This window comes from Tympanuchus pallidicinctus, unplaced genomic scaffold (assembly GCF_026119805.1).
Source record: "Tympanuchus pallidicinctus isolate F22 unplaced genomic scaffold, pur_lepc_1.0 scaffold5, whole genome shotgun sequence".
Taxonomy (NCBI): Eukaryota; Metazoa; Chordata; class Aves; order Galliformes; family Phasianidae; genus Tympanuchus; species Tympanuchus pallidicinctus.
The window spans coordinates 6,943,985-6,957,883 of NW_026294769.1; the positions used below are offsets into that span (position 1 = coordinate 6,943,985).

The following is a 13,899-nucleotide window of genomic DNA, read 5'->3' on the forward strand; positions in this document are numbered from 1 at the left end:
GTTCATTTTTCATAAAGAGATGGATCAAATGAACTCTGTAAGCACAGAACAACACACAAAGAAATGGAAACTAAAATAGAAAACTGTAGAGGAGTCTGCCTAAAAAATTATCTTTAAAACTGTGGCTGTTTTCCTTTGCTGAAATCAGACATTCTGTGTGTAAAATCTCAAAAGAGTAGATTATAAGAAAAGAGTAAAAATCAATGACTGCTTTTCACATTCACTTTACATTGTCTTGCTAAAGATAAGATAATGTCAGTGTGTTTTAAAAAAAAAAAAAACAACAACACAAAAAAACCCCACCAAACAAACATGGAAGAGAAAGGATTTCATTATTCTTACTGAGTTGAGGAGAATTCCCATACAGCTACATAGTTGAAACCAATCTAGAGGTGATGCAATGAACAAAGGTTTTGCATTTGCTTTTGTTTTGTTGTTGCTGCTCTTTCATTTGTTTTTCTTTTATCAATTATTTCTCATAGTGTAAGAAATGGTTTTCCGGTGCAAACAATTGACTATAAACTCTGTGCTCTATCTCTCTATCTAGATCACTTCAAGAGTGCCTAGATAGAAACTTAAGATGCCAGTCTGCTGCCTGCAGACATCAATTGTAGTTTAAAAAATGCAGCTCAAATTTTGTGATTTCAAAACTGGACCAAGAAAAAATGCGATGCAGATGTACAAAAGAAATTAGCCTTTCCCCATTGTATTTCTCGGTTACAAAGCCTTTGGCATTTGAACTTCCTATCTTTCACCCAATTTTTTCTCCTTATTCAGCTTTGTTAACAAAGCAGGTCTTTTTCAGTTAAAGGCCAACTTGGCTTCTAATGGTGACGGCATCTTCTGGAAGAGATTAAAGTCCGCTGGTAAATATTTATTGATTTATCTTATTCATGAAATTTGGAAAAGCGCAACAAACTTGTTTTATACTGTTTTTCTTTGAACAAATTATTATCCCAGACAATAAGTTGATTGTTAACACTGTGTTAGGTTGGAGACTCCCTTAAGGTTCAGAGATACTATAGTGCAGAATGGAAATAAAAGCAAATGAAAATTCATATCATAATAGAAAGGAAGGAAAATGTTTCATCAAGAATTTAAATTGTAGAGTTAAGGCATTTGTATTTGTTGTTTTTCTTGCAGTAATTTTCACCTTTGCCTTTTTTACATACCCTTTATAACTTGATTGAAAAGAATGTTGTTTATTTGGAAAACTGCGGACATCTGATAATGCTATTCCTTACAGAATACACACATTGGATGTTTTACATTTCAGTGACAAAGTCTGCAGCTAGCAATATCGTCAAGGAGTGGCCGTGATACCCATGGTGCATGAGGTTCAGTCTATATTGCATGTGTCAAAGCAGGGTCAAAGCTATTCATAAACAGTCTCCACATACTGTAGGTACAAAGCTCTTGGGAAACATTAGATTCTTTTGAGTAACCACCTACTCTAAATATGCTTTAATAAAATCAATGAGAATCATCAGCTTGCCCTGGAACTCTGAACTCATACAGAGGCAAAAGCTTACAGGCATCAGAAAAAAAAGAAGGAGCTGCCTATTAAATGTAATCAGTGTGCAAGAATTCTGGCACCCCACAAGAGTAGATCAGAGCATGTGACTTACTGTTTTAATTCTAGTGCTGTACTAGTCTTCCATATCAGCAAAAGTTAGGGGAGGTTGTTGTGCATCATAATTACAACATTTCATTCTCATGAAGATAGAAGATTTCTTTAAAATCCGATTTGCTTGTGTTTGAGCTACTACAGGTGACCATCAGATATGTTGATACATCTATGCCTCCACAGCAGGATCAGACATACATATGCAGAAAAAGTGAAAATTTTAGATAAAGAGAGATGAGCATGCAAAATTACAAGGAAAGACTGATAGAAATTGTTCGGCTGTTGAAGAATCTTAAGCAAAAATTACTTGTTATTTATTCATTTATTTACTATCCCTCTAAGCCTATGTAAATATCTATTATTTTTCCAGTAGTAATTGTTGTCAGTTAGGACATTAAGAAAGTACATTTGACTGAAAGACAGATTGACTGATGACAAGGGATGCAATTATGCATCTTGTAGAATATACATATTACCTGTACTAATTTAGTGGCCTCAGAGGATGAGAGGTGTTTATTAAAATGCCTAGTTCAAAGGAACAAGTGTTGGAAGAGTAACTTATTTCCGTCTTTCAGTTTGAACAAATCTCAGAATCACCGAACTGTAGGGGATGGAAGGGACCTCTGGAGATCATTGAGTCCAACCCCCCTGCTACAGTAGGTTTCCTACAGCAGCTCACACAGGTACACATCCAGACGGGTCTTGAATCCTCTCCAGAGAAGGAGGTTCCACAACCTCTCTATTTAGCCTGTTCCAGTGCTCCACCACTCTGACAGTGAAGCTCTTCCTTGCTTTAGTATGGAACTTCCTCTGTTCCGGTATCTGCCCATTGCCCCTTGTTCTGTTGCTGAACATAGTTGTAATACTTACTGATGAGTTCTCTGATTATTTGCTAGATAGTGGCAAAGGAAAGCTGAGAATGGCTACATTGTTAAGAGGATAAAAATAGAAAATGGTGCTTCTTGTGAGTATTGATTTCTTTTGTCATGATACTGATGTGGGACAATGAGCATGATCAAGTCCCACCATGTGAGATGTGATGCTTCCTCAAAGGAAAAAAGGAGGAAAAAAAAGTGGCAAAGAATGTGTATGGAGAAGCCTTTAGTTTTGACAAACTTTTCTTCCAGTAGAGAATAGAATAGTAAAGAATAACTGTGTTCATTTTACTTATGCAGCCAATGATTGACATGAACTAAAACGCAACAAAAGGATGTGAATTTGAGCCTTTCTTCAGTAGTTCAGGAAAAGAATAGCAAGGCCCCAATTCAGGCTGCTAATAGCACTTGTTTTAAGCTAAGCATATCTTCAAATGCCATTTCTGCGTCAGAGTTTTCCTGGTTTAACCCAGCAATTACAATCAAACAAAATAAACTTTGAAATTCTTTCAATCATCACTCCTCAGGCTACTGCTGATAAGCCAAAATCACAGTCCTCAGCCCGCATGCCTCGAGGGAAAAAGCCAATTTATTTCCCAGTACTGACTTCCAGAACTGTCACAGGCTTAAGGAGGAGGATTTCTTAATCAATTTTTTGAGATAATAAACCTCTTTCTGACTGTGGGCTCTCAAGAGAGGGGCAGTGTAAAGTGTGAGTGTGAACTGAAATAGGAGTAATGTGTTTATATTGACGAGAAAATGAAAACCGTACATATCTGAGAAAATTAGCTGTAATAACCTTCAGGAAGGAGTGTTTGATTTCAGCTTCTCATTATTCTCTGTATACAGATGTTCCACTGCAATGAGCAATATTTAGTTTTTGTGATGATATTTACTGTACAATCCCGTTTTGTGTTTTTGCAGCCTCGTAAATGTCATTAATGGTTGGCATTACAAAACCCAGTCATGTTTCAGCAGGCACTCTGCTTGTCAAGGTGACAAATCAGTCACTGAAAATTACATGGAAATCTGTGGATTTCACTGAAGTTATGGCCGTGTTCACTGACAGCTGTGAATTTGGGACACTGTACAAAACACTGAAATATCGACATTAAATGCATCGATGGCAACTGGCTCTATAGTCTTCAAGTAAATCCATCTGACAGGGACTTATCTTGACCTCCTTAGAAACCCTATTCTGGATGAGTTAATCAAAACTTCATCACTGATGTGAGTGTGCTCAGCATAAAACCTCAGTCAGGCAGGAATTTATTTGAAAAGCACACCTTGCAGCATAGCACAGATGTTCTTCCTTTTGAGGATCTGAAGGACAACCTACCAGTAACATGCAAAATTTGTTGTCCAGTGTGGACTCCCATCCTATCTCAAAATTTTAAGGACTGTGAAAAGCACATAAGAAAAGTGGTTGAAGGTGTTTATTGCCGTGTTGCTTCATTACTTTTCTTCCTCCTTTGTTTTGCGGGTGTTTCAGTACAAATTCTACTCTTCTAGAAGACCCAAGTGACTGAAGTGAATGAACAGTAGATGTCTATTTTATATCTGAGTTGAGAATCTAAAAGATTGACATATTTTTTCAGGGAATAGAGGAATATAGAGTGATGGGGAAAGTGACAAAAATTCTAGCAATTTTGAATTCTTAGAAATTTAAATTGATGTTTGTCTGAGAATCTTCTTCCACACGTCTAATATTGGATGTGCTGAATGGAAGCAAGCTGAAACTGTCTTTATCAAGACTACTGTTAAGAACTACTTGGGAAACTTCATTTACTAGCTTTTTGATGATTCCAAAATGTGTGCAATTCTTTTCTACATATGTGATTTCATATTTCAAACTGCAAATATTTACTGAGATTTGTTCCTTGTTTCCTAATAAAATTCTAGTTTGTGCACAGCTGCTGTGCTGCAGGGCACACAAAAAACCAGAATGCACACTAGTTGATTTATTCTACCTATTAAAGTCAGAATTTTAGACCACTCTAAAAATGTGATTTGATAGCAGTTGTTACTTTCCCAAATGTCAAATTTTATCTTGTTCTATCAATGTATTTAGTTAGCACCCATGTACAATACTCGCATTTGAATGCAAAAGTATGTGCTACTTCAGTCTTTAGATTGACTATCTGAAATTGGTTTGAAAAATATAAATGATCCAGTGCAGATTGTTTCACCCCCTTCGTACTCAGTAAGGCTTCTTCATTGAGGTCAAAGTGAGGAACCTGAATTAGTTCAAAACTTTTTAGCACAGAGACCAATGCTGCTGAAACCTGGTAGTTACTGAAATGATGGAGACAGAGGCTTTCCTGTCTAGAGCTTTGCATAACATTTGTTGCATCCCAAGCCAGATCATCACACATGAATAATTATGCCTATATTGTACTCAGACACAAGACACTGACAGCACACACTGAGACTTATCTGCTTGCATTTTTGAAACATTTCAAATGTTGCACAGAAATGCTTTTCCCAAGACAAGAACATATAATTGTAGCAGTCACTCAGATTAAGTTTACGTGACCTTTCATATGTTGTGAATAGTGTATCTTGCAGATAAAAACTTCTGATATTTACAGTAATGTGCACTGTACTGTGGACATTGACTGCCAGTTCTGTTTAACATCTGGAGTGATGCAAAAGCTAGCAACAGAAAAAAATAGGTGATGTTAATAAATTAAATAAAAATTAAGTGCAGCACTGATAGAGAGCAATGAACAATAGATCAGTGAGCAGGACAAATGTCTGCAGGATGTGGGGCTCAGTACAGGATGAGGAAAAATGTTTGAAGCATCTGAGCATCTGAGTTTGCTTTACTCTTTCAAAAATTGGAATGAAGATTGCAATTTATCTTTTGTTTTGCAATTCCAAGTTGATACATCAGCATGAGCCTAGGTGAATACTGTTTTTTATCCTTTTTTTGAGACATGGGATGATCTGGATGAAGCATTTTGCATTACAACAGTAAGAGATCTGTCTAATCATTGCTGGCAAGTTGTAGAAATACATAGAGACTTAGGTTGGTATTTTGTTAGAGGCATTACTAGGAGAGCACAGAGCCAGGTAAGTGCTTTTCTGAGTTGTCCTAAAGGGTATGAGCTTAGTCTGTACCTCACTAAAACACATGTGCATACAAACTGTGTACACAGCTGCATATGGGAACCTTTGAGTCACAGCCTGAACCACTGATTGATCACCTGAGGCAAGCACTGAGCCAGCCATGGGAGCACAGGTGAAGGCAATTCAGCTGTGTGACCAGGAGGGCTGGAGCCGGGCTGAATCTCTCCTAGACACCATTTAAGGGCTGACTGCCAGTGGGAAAGGATCTCTTGCTGGGGGTTGTGTCCTTTGGAGTTTTTCTGTGCGTCCAGGATGCAGGTGAGCATTTTCATTTGTTTTTGATTATCCTTTTCCACGGTGATAATCTTTCTAGCTATATGATCTGTAGGTACCAGTGTAACCACACCACACTGTATATTTGTTGATTATACACACCTGCTACTGTGTTTTGTGCCTGAATGAAAGGGAAATATAGAGGAAACATAAAAACTATGGGAATGGAAAAAGCTGCTGTCCAGTAGAAAATAGAGATGTAAAAATATGTGAAAAAACTGTGGCTTATATAAACAAGAACTGATTTTGGAGATACAAAATACATTAAGAAAGTGGAGGAAACTTAGAAGAATGAAGAACTTTGAATTACAGTTTTCCTAAGAAATTAGTGTATTGTTAGCAAATACTAAAATGTGTTTTTATTTACTCTTGGAGGATATGCTTCAAGTTCTTTCAAAATTACTTACCCTAAATGGATATTACTGAGTTTCCCATTTATCTACTGGTTTGTGTAATGAGGCTTTCTTAATGCTTTAGGTGTTATGTTGGTTAGTAGGACTAGGTAATACTGAGGCAAGTTTCATTCTGTAATAATGCATTCTGATTTATGTCTGTATTTTCAAAGACATCTTGCCAAAGTTTCTGCAGTTTCACAGGTTACACCCAGCTGTTAGTTTTCATTACAGTCTAGTATGTTCTTTCAGCAGTGAATTTCTTCCACTTTTTATCTTTGGTATAAAAGGAGAGCATGAGTGTAAGTGACAATTACACAAGACTTGTCATTATAATTGACACACTCAGTGTGACTGTGTAACGGAATCGTAAATAAGCTGACTGTCTGGAAGACTCTTCTGCATTTGATGATTTCCATGCAGACTTCTCCAGGAATTTTCTGTTGAACTTTTGAAGTAGCTGCTATAAAATGCACGTGCTACAAGGTGCTGGAGCTCATTTAAATACAAATCTTTCAGTGAAGATAGGTGTTGTTTATGTCAGCATGAAATATAGTTAAATGCTTTTCTCCACTGTGCCTTAACAAATCTGTCAGGATGCGTGCTGCCTTGTTAATCAAATTGAGATATACTTTAGCAGGGATGGATAACGTTCTGTAGTCACACAGCATAAGAAGTTGTCATCTTCAAAGTGAGTGATTATTGTTTAACTCAGGATGTACGCAACTATGAACACAGACTTATGAAATTATATTAACTCAGTGTATGTTCTTGAAAATCTCAGACTGAAATGTTTAATTACCATACAACACTATGAAAATCCCTTGTGATTGCTAAATTTTCTTGATATCATTTTAGCTTCTCAGAAGACTTGTGCCACTCTATTAAAGCACATTTGTAGCAAGGAAGTAGTATTCTAATGTTTGTTTATATTTGAGAAATTGAAGGCAAACAAGCAGTGCATAATTCAATTAACTATTTTAGTCTTTTTGTGCTTATTTTTCTATCAGGATGTCATATGTTCATTGTATTTCATTTTGAGAAAGAGTTTTGGACAAATTATGTGTATTATGTAAAAACTGAACAAAGGCAAATAACCACATAACCTGACCAATCTAACCAATTGCATCATTAATGATTAGGTAATTTAGCAAATTAATGCTTGTTGCTGCAGTTTTCCATGCACCTTATCCAGCTGAGGGTAGAAGGAGGAGGAAAAGAAAGATTGGAGGAAATTAATTTCAGTGTTGCGTCTATTGACAAAACTCTTTAATGATCTCTGATACTGACAGGATGTCAAATGGAAAGCAAGAAAATCTTGTAGTCCTATCACCTGGGAGGTTATGGCATATACTAAAATACTCTATCAAAGGATTAATGTATCTTTTAATACTGTGTAATTACTCATCTGTATCAATTGATGCCATACAACTACTTGATCTTTACTGAAGAAATACATCCCCAAATTATCTGTAGTAAGCCTAGAGAAAGCTAATGTTGGCAGCTATAATTCGTATTTGTCAATGTAGCTTTTGCAAAGAAGTCAAGACACTGAACCCTTGTTAAAAATGCAAATGCATTCTTATCTTTTCCAAACACTTGATAGTGGATGAGCTGTGATAAGACTGGCTCTGTGCTACATAGTGCATAAATCTGCAAGCTGTGTCAATGTGGGATGGTTGTTGTAGGATCATTTAGGCTGATGCGAGCAGTAATGCAATTCCCCAAACCTGGACCTCTATTAAGCTGTGTGTGCTCCCTCATCAGAGCTGTCTCCGTCTTTCATGTATTGATAAACATAATTTCATTCACTGAAATTGTTTCTGAGCTGAGTGTTATCCCAAGGTCAGCTGGTGTTGAATAAAGAACAGAAGCACCCCACATAATCCAGAATGATTAAATATAAAGGGTGCAGTTACTGCTCATGAATTTCGTAAGAGAAATGGTTTATTAGAATTTGAGGCGGAAGTGGTTTTTAAGGAAAACTGCTTCTTTATAGTTCTACTATAGACAACTATTTATATGACCCTTTAGAGTTTATTAAACTGCTGAGTAGTTATGTGATTATAACTTCCTAAATACTTGCAAGATGTCATACCTCCTGGCACAGTGTAGGGTGATTTAAATGAGAGTCTATTATGAGATCTTTTCTCTACACAAATCAGTGCCTAATAGTGCTACAAATACAGTTTTAGCTGCACCTCCTGGTCTGGAGATTCTGTGAAGCCCTTCTTGTTAATGATTATTTCAGGTTTTTATTTCTTCACTGGTTTCATGGTCAGGCTACTGATAGATCTCACTTGCTGAACAGGCATAATTCAACTACTTCTAGCCTAAATCTTTTATTTGCTGGATTTTATTATCTAATTACATAACTTTTTAGGTCTTCTCTTTTACCTAGTATTGCCTTTGCAGAACCATCTCTTTTAAATAAATGATAGCTTTAGACTCTGCAGATAAATCCTCAACTTCTGCTTGAACTGAACTTGAGTTTCTTGAATCAAGTACATTTTTTCATTTATTTGTGCTGTGTTGCTGTATACCTGGAACAAGAGGTCATTTTCTTAGTTTCAGCTGTGAACAACTGTTCTGGTGTTAGTTTGACTAACAATTCACATTTAAGGATGTGAGTCTACACTGAACTTACAGAAAACTTGGTTCATAGGTGAGCACTGATTTTTTCTTTTTTTTTTTTTTTTTTTTTTTGAGCAGCAGGCTGTGATTGTGTCAAAATCCTTACAACAAGTCTCTTCAACCTATGTGACTGTGTGTCTTTTAATTTACCTCAAGTAAGGAGGGAAATTAAAATGTCACCTCCACCTGATGCTTTGAGGTCTTCCTGGAGAGTCAGAGGGTTCTGTCAGCAATATTTAAGGCAGCCTTTTCACTGAGAAATAGTTCCTTTCCCAAGGCATAGCAATGAATTGAGACTATTTAAAACTACTAACGTGTGTCTTTTAATTAACATCCTTCTGCTCTTCAGGAAGGTGTGACAGGGAGGGGAAATCAGCCCTTCAGCCATTTGCACTCTGATGGAGGAATGCTCCTTTGTGATTCCAGAGGATCTATTCAGCTGGATGTAGTGGATGTAGTTGTTGCATAGGTAATCATGGAAAGGATTTTAAAGGTCTTTAAAGAAGAACTAGCTCAGAGAAAGGTTGGCCTAAATGCTCAAATCAGTGTAGAGTCTCAGTTGAGTTTGCACATGCCTGTCGGTCTTGGTTCACCTAGTGCTAAAGTCTTGGGTATGCATACAGGCAGAGACCTTGTATCCAGCCATGCCACAATTACAGTTCCTCATTGTTCTTTCATTCCTTCCTTCGTTGCTTACTGTGAGCTCCATTAATCTGGCCATACGTTTTCCTGAAAATGGACATCCTATGTTCTCACTGTGGAGAATGAGGATAAGACAGCTGTAGAGCAAGACATTGAAAACACACATACACACTAAAATCATTGCTTTTTCTGTGAGTAGAGCTTATTTTTTCATTTCTAGAGGGTGAAGGCACTAGTTGAAGTAAAACGAACCTCATTCTCATTCCCTAGAATGTTTTCAGTTTCCTTCTTTGAGGTTTTCTTCTTTGGATTCCAGTTAACAATCTTGCTTTGCTCAGATCTTTTTTCAGATGCGGCCCCAGGAGAAAATCTGTCATGGGGCCAATCTCAAAGAGGACTGTTACCTAGCCGTTAGGAAGGCTGTTTTTATCCTTATCACAGCTGTGGATAACATAAGCTCTTAAGCTTAAAGCTCATCTTTAAAGGTGGCTAGCCTGGGGAAACTTGTCTGCAAAAGGTTCCTAACTGTGGAACATATCTCCCAAGTATTCTAGGAAATTGAATTGACCTCAAATAGTAAATAGATTACAATGGATTAACAATGGAAACTAAAGAAAACTTCAATTCTATTTCTAACAGATTCTTTCATCTTGGGATTTCTAGGAGCGCATCTTGATTTTCATCTTCATTACAGTTGAATGCCTTACTTGTAAGAAATGCCACAAAAGGGATAGGGATGAATAATACTAAATATATAATTGTCTTTGTTAGGTGATAAGAAAGTGACTGAATTTTTGTGGATTTTCCTTTTAGTATATGTCTCCACAGCAACTGATCTCTTTTTTTAAAGGACACTTACGTGGTTAAGAGTCTGGAAGAATGGATGCTGCCTGGCATCACTTCATTCATGACACTGGAGGCTTCATAGGCTCCAAACCTTGCATGTAGACATAGGGTTTACAGAATAGCCAGATGTGTTGAATTCTGGAAGACATGCTGTGTTTCTGAAGTAGGAATTTTTGTGAATTTAAGGTGAGAAATGCACTGCACTTGTTGTCTTCACTAGCTAAACCATTAATTTTGGTCATTTCATGGATGATAAAAATAGTGCTGTCTTTAAATCTGTATTTAAACCCGTATCTATTTACATCTTTATTCCCTTCACTCTCCACTCCCTCATTTCCCCTTCCCCCCCCCTCCCCCAACAACCACAAAAAAAAGGTGTTAGGAAGAGCAGTGTTCCCTCTAGAGTTTTATACAGGACAAAACCATCATGAATTGATCTTTATACGTAGTATAAAGCATTTTTAGTTTAATTAAAAGATGGGAGAACCATGAGTGCAAATCAGCAAAGAAAAGACAAGTAGCACCTGTTGTGACTAGTATCTTGGATTTAAATCTGCTGTTTTATTATTCATCTGGTACAAGCGCAACTGGTATTTTGCCATTCCTCATATATTAATAAAGTAATTATGTAGTTTCTGAAAATATCCATTGAATTAAGGTCTGCTTTCCTTTTTCTGGAGAAAAATAGGGAATGATGCAAGATAAGGTATGATTCTGAAGAAAATCCCCCAACAAGAAAACATTATAGGGGGGAGGAAAAAAAAAAGTCAGTACCTGATCTGGAGGTTGGTGGCACTGCCTGTGGCAGGGGCATTGGAATTTGATGGTCTTTGGGGTCCCTTCTAACCAAAGTCATTCTGTGATTTATTTTCTTATGATTTATTCTCAGTTTGTAGCCTGAATCAACCTAAGATGGTAAAGAAGTGACTGTGTTAGTTGACAGGTGAATGTTATGTTACCCTTGGCACACTGGCCCACCTCCACAAATGAAGCTTTGAGAAATTGAGAAGTTCTAGGTCACATTTCAGTATTGCCTTCATTCCTTTTTCAGGGAAGGAGACCCCGTTATCTGAAGTGAACCATTATAGCATTCTATAGTTGCACCTATTCACATTTTCTGGACTGGTGACATAGGAATGTTTTCCTTACTCATGTTCCATTTACAAGAAAAATATATTTTCTGAGACATGTTGATGCTGTATATTAAACATCTATGGGTGATGGATGGCTGGGCAAATGCTGCTGTGCCATATTTTGTAAAGAAAGCAGCAGATCTGTAGGACAGTCATGATACTGACAATACATATGTGCACTGATGAGAGCTAAGGTTACTTAGTTCCAGCTTATTGTTGGTTCCATAAGAAAAACTAAAATGACTACATATTTTAGCCTAGTCCATGCTATCCAAAAGCATTCTTAGAGGCTGGTACTATTATTAAAAAAATAAAATAAAATAATGTACTGTTTACTGGAGGAGTATCATTAGTAGATAAAGCACCATAGTAATTGCTATTCTTGGTATAACAGTATCAGAAGTGATTTAATTTATGACCAAAATGTTACTGAAACTAATAAAAATGCTGTGCTGGGAAGCTGCAGGAGTAGCAATCATACAGAAGTGATGCTTTAAAGCCCAGAAAATGCCTTCCAGTACTTCAGTGGCTGCATATTGATGTCAGCCCCTACTGATTCTTAATTTTGGTTCTGTGGCACCAGTGTTTTATTGTATTTAAGTTGCCCTTCTGCTTTATACCTGGTGACTTCCTTAGTACAAGGCACTTTTTGGCTGTCACTTGTTAATATGAAACACTCGTTCGGAAGTCAAATTGCGCTTGAATTATGCAGTAAAATACTGAAAAAAGCATAACGGTATCTTTTAAAGTCTTATGGTAACGTTTTCACTTGTTCTGATATCTGTCTTTCCATCGTTTGGGTAGAGAAGGTGATTATGAAGTGTTCTTAATTGTCATTTGGAAGTAAAATGTGTGTGTAGCATAATACTTCATCTTCCACAGTTTATCTGTTTCTTTTAATGCTCTGTGACATGTTTCTGACTAGGCCAAATAATCTGATCTAGGATCACATATTATTGTTACTGAGCTTTCAATTCAATAATATTTGAATAGTAGAATGCAATATCCCACTGTATAGTTTCCAAGATACACCACATTTGACTAATTCTGAAGACTTCAGATGTGTCAGCAGTTACACATCATTTTCTTACATGATTTTTCCTTTCTGCTTGTTTAGTCTCAGCAGCAAGACATGAGGCACTAGGCTAGTTATCTTTTGAAGTCCCCTAAAATACCTAGGAAAAAAATGCTGTTCTTATTCACACTTCTGACAGAGATGTGACAGAGATAAATTTAACTTCTTAGTTTAGAAGCATCCACAAAGTGGTGATTTGCTACTAAGGCACACCTTCCTGGTGCCAGGCAAAGAGTTGCACCCAGCTTTTCCTAATTATCAGCTTTTCTGGAGTGGGTCAGCTATTGAAACAAATAGCAGAACTAGCTGTTGGTGTTCTAATTAAATAAATTGATGATTTTTAAGGGAAGACTATGGCTACAGATTTTGGGAGACAGCAACTCTTTTTTTAAGATTTGATAACTTCCACTGACCGGGTAAAGCCACAAAAATAAACCTGTGCATCTGCATTTGAAGAAGACCCTTCACCTGGCTATTTTGTTCTCAGACTCACAGCAAGTATACGGGACTGTATTATAGTTTTTTATTGCTGAGGATAATGAAGAATGGCTATTGATTCCATTGCAATTTCTCAGGTTTTAAATAGTTAAGCAAACTTTGGACCTAAAGATCCTTTTTTTTATTTTTGGACTTCTCAAGTCAAAACCTCAACTGAGTAGATAAGCATAACTCTTCAGCTTTAAGTACGAGAATCTTCATGAGAAGGCAGTCTATAGCTATGGATGAAAGGGGGGAAAAAAAAAAAAGCTGACATTTTAAAAGGAAAAAGACTAATGACTGACTTTGTGCAGCAATTGCATTGCTTGAATGTATCAATATTCAGTTATAATATATGATTTCCCAATATTGAGACAAAGAATTTTAATACACAGTCTAAATGTAAATGTTATTTCCATGCCATTCAGTGCCAAGAACATTTCTGCTCACATGGTACATGACATTAGTTACTAGCCTTCTTTCGCAACTATATTCAGAATATTTCAATTTGATCAGTGTCAGATTCAAAATTCTCTTTGGTTCAGCATTTCCTCCTCCTGTTTTGGCTTCTTTTCTTCCCTTACTATGTACAAAGGGTACCAGCCTGCTGCCCTGTGTCACATACCCCCAAACCTTAGGGCAGCTGAAGGGTCATCCACTATCCATGCATGAAGCAGTAGTAAACAGTGATAGATTTGCATTGTTTTCTTGAGTTTTAATTGTAGAAATTGGATGTCATCCTGAATCAGAAAATTCTATTTTGATTCCTCTTCTATCCCACACCTGCACCCCA

General features: G+C 36.8%; 1 protein-coding gene across 6 annotated transcripts in view; it reads left to right on the plus strand.

Moving 5' to 3' along the window:
• The window catches only part of CTNND2 (catenin delta 2), a 612,391-nt gene that overhangs the window by 268,830 nt on the left and 329,662 nt on the right, over positions 1–13,899 (plus strand). The gene's annotated exons all lie outside the window — the stretch shown is intronic.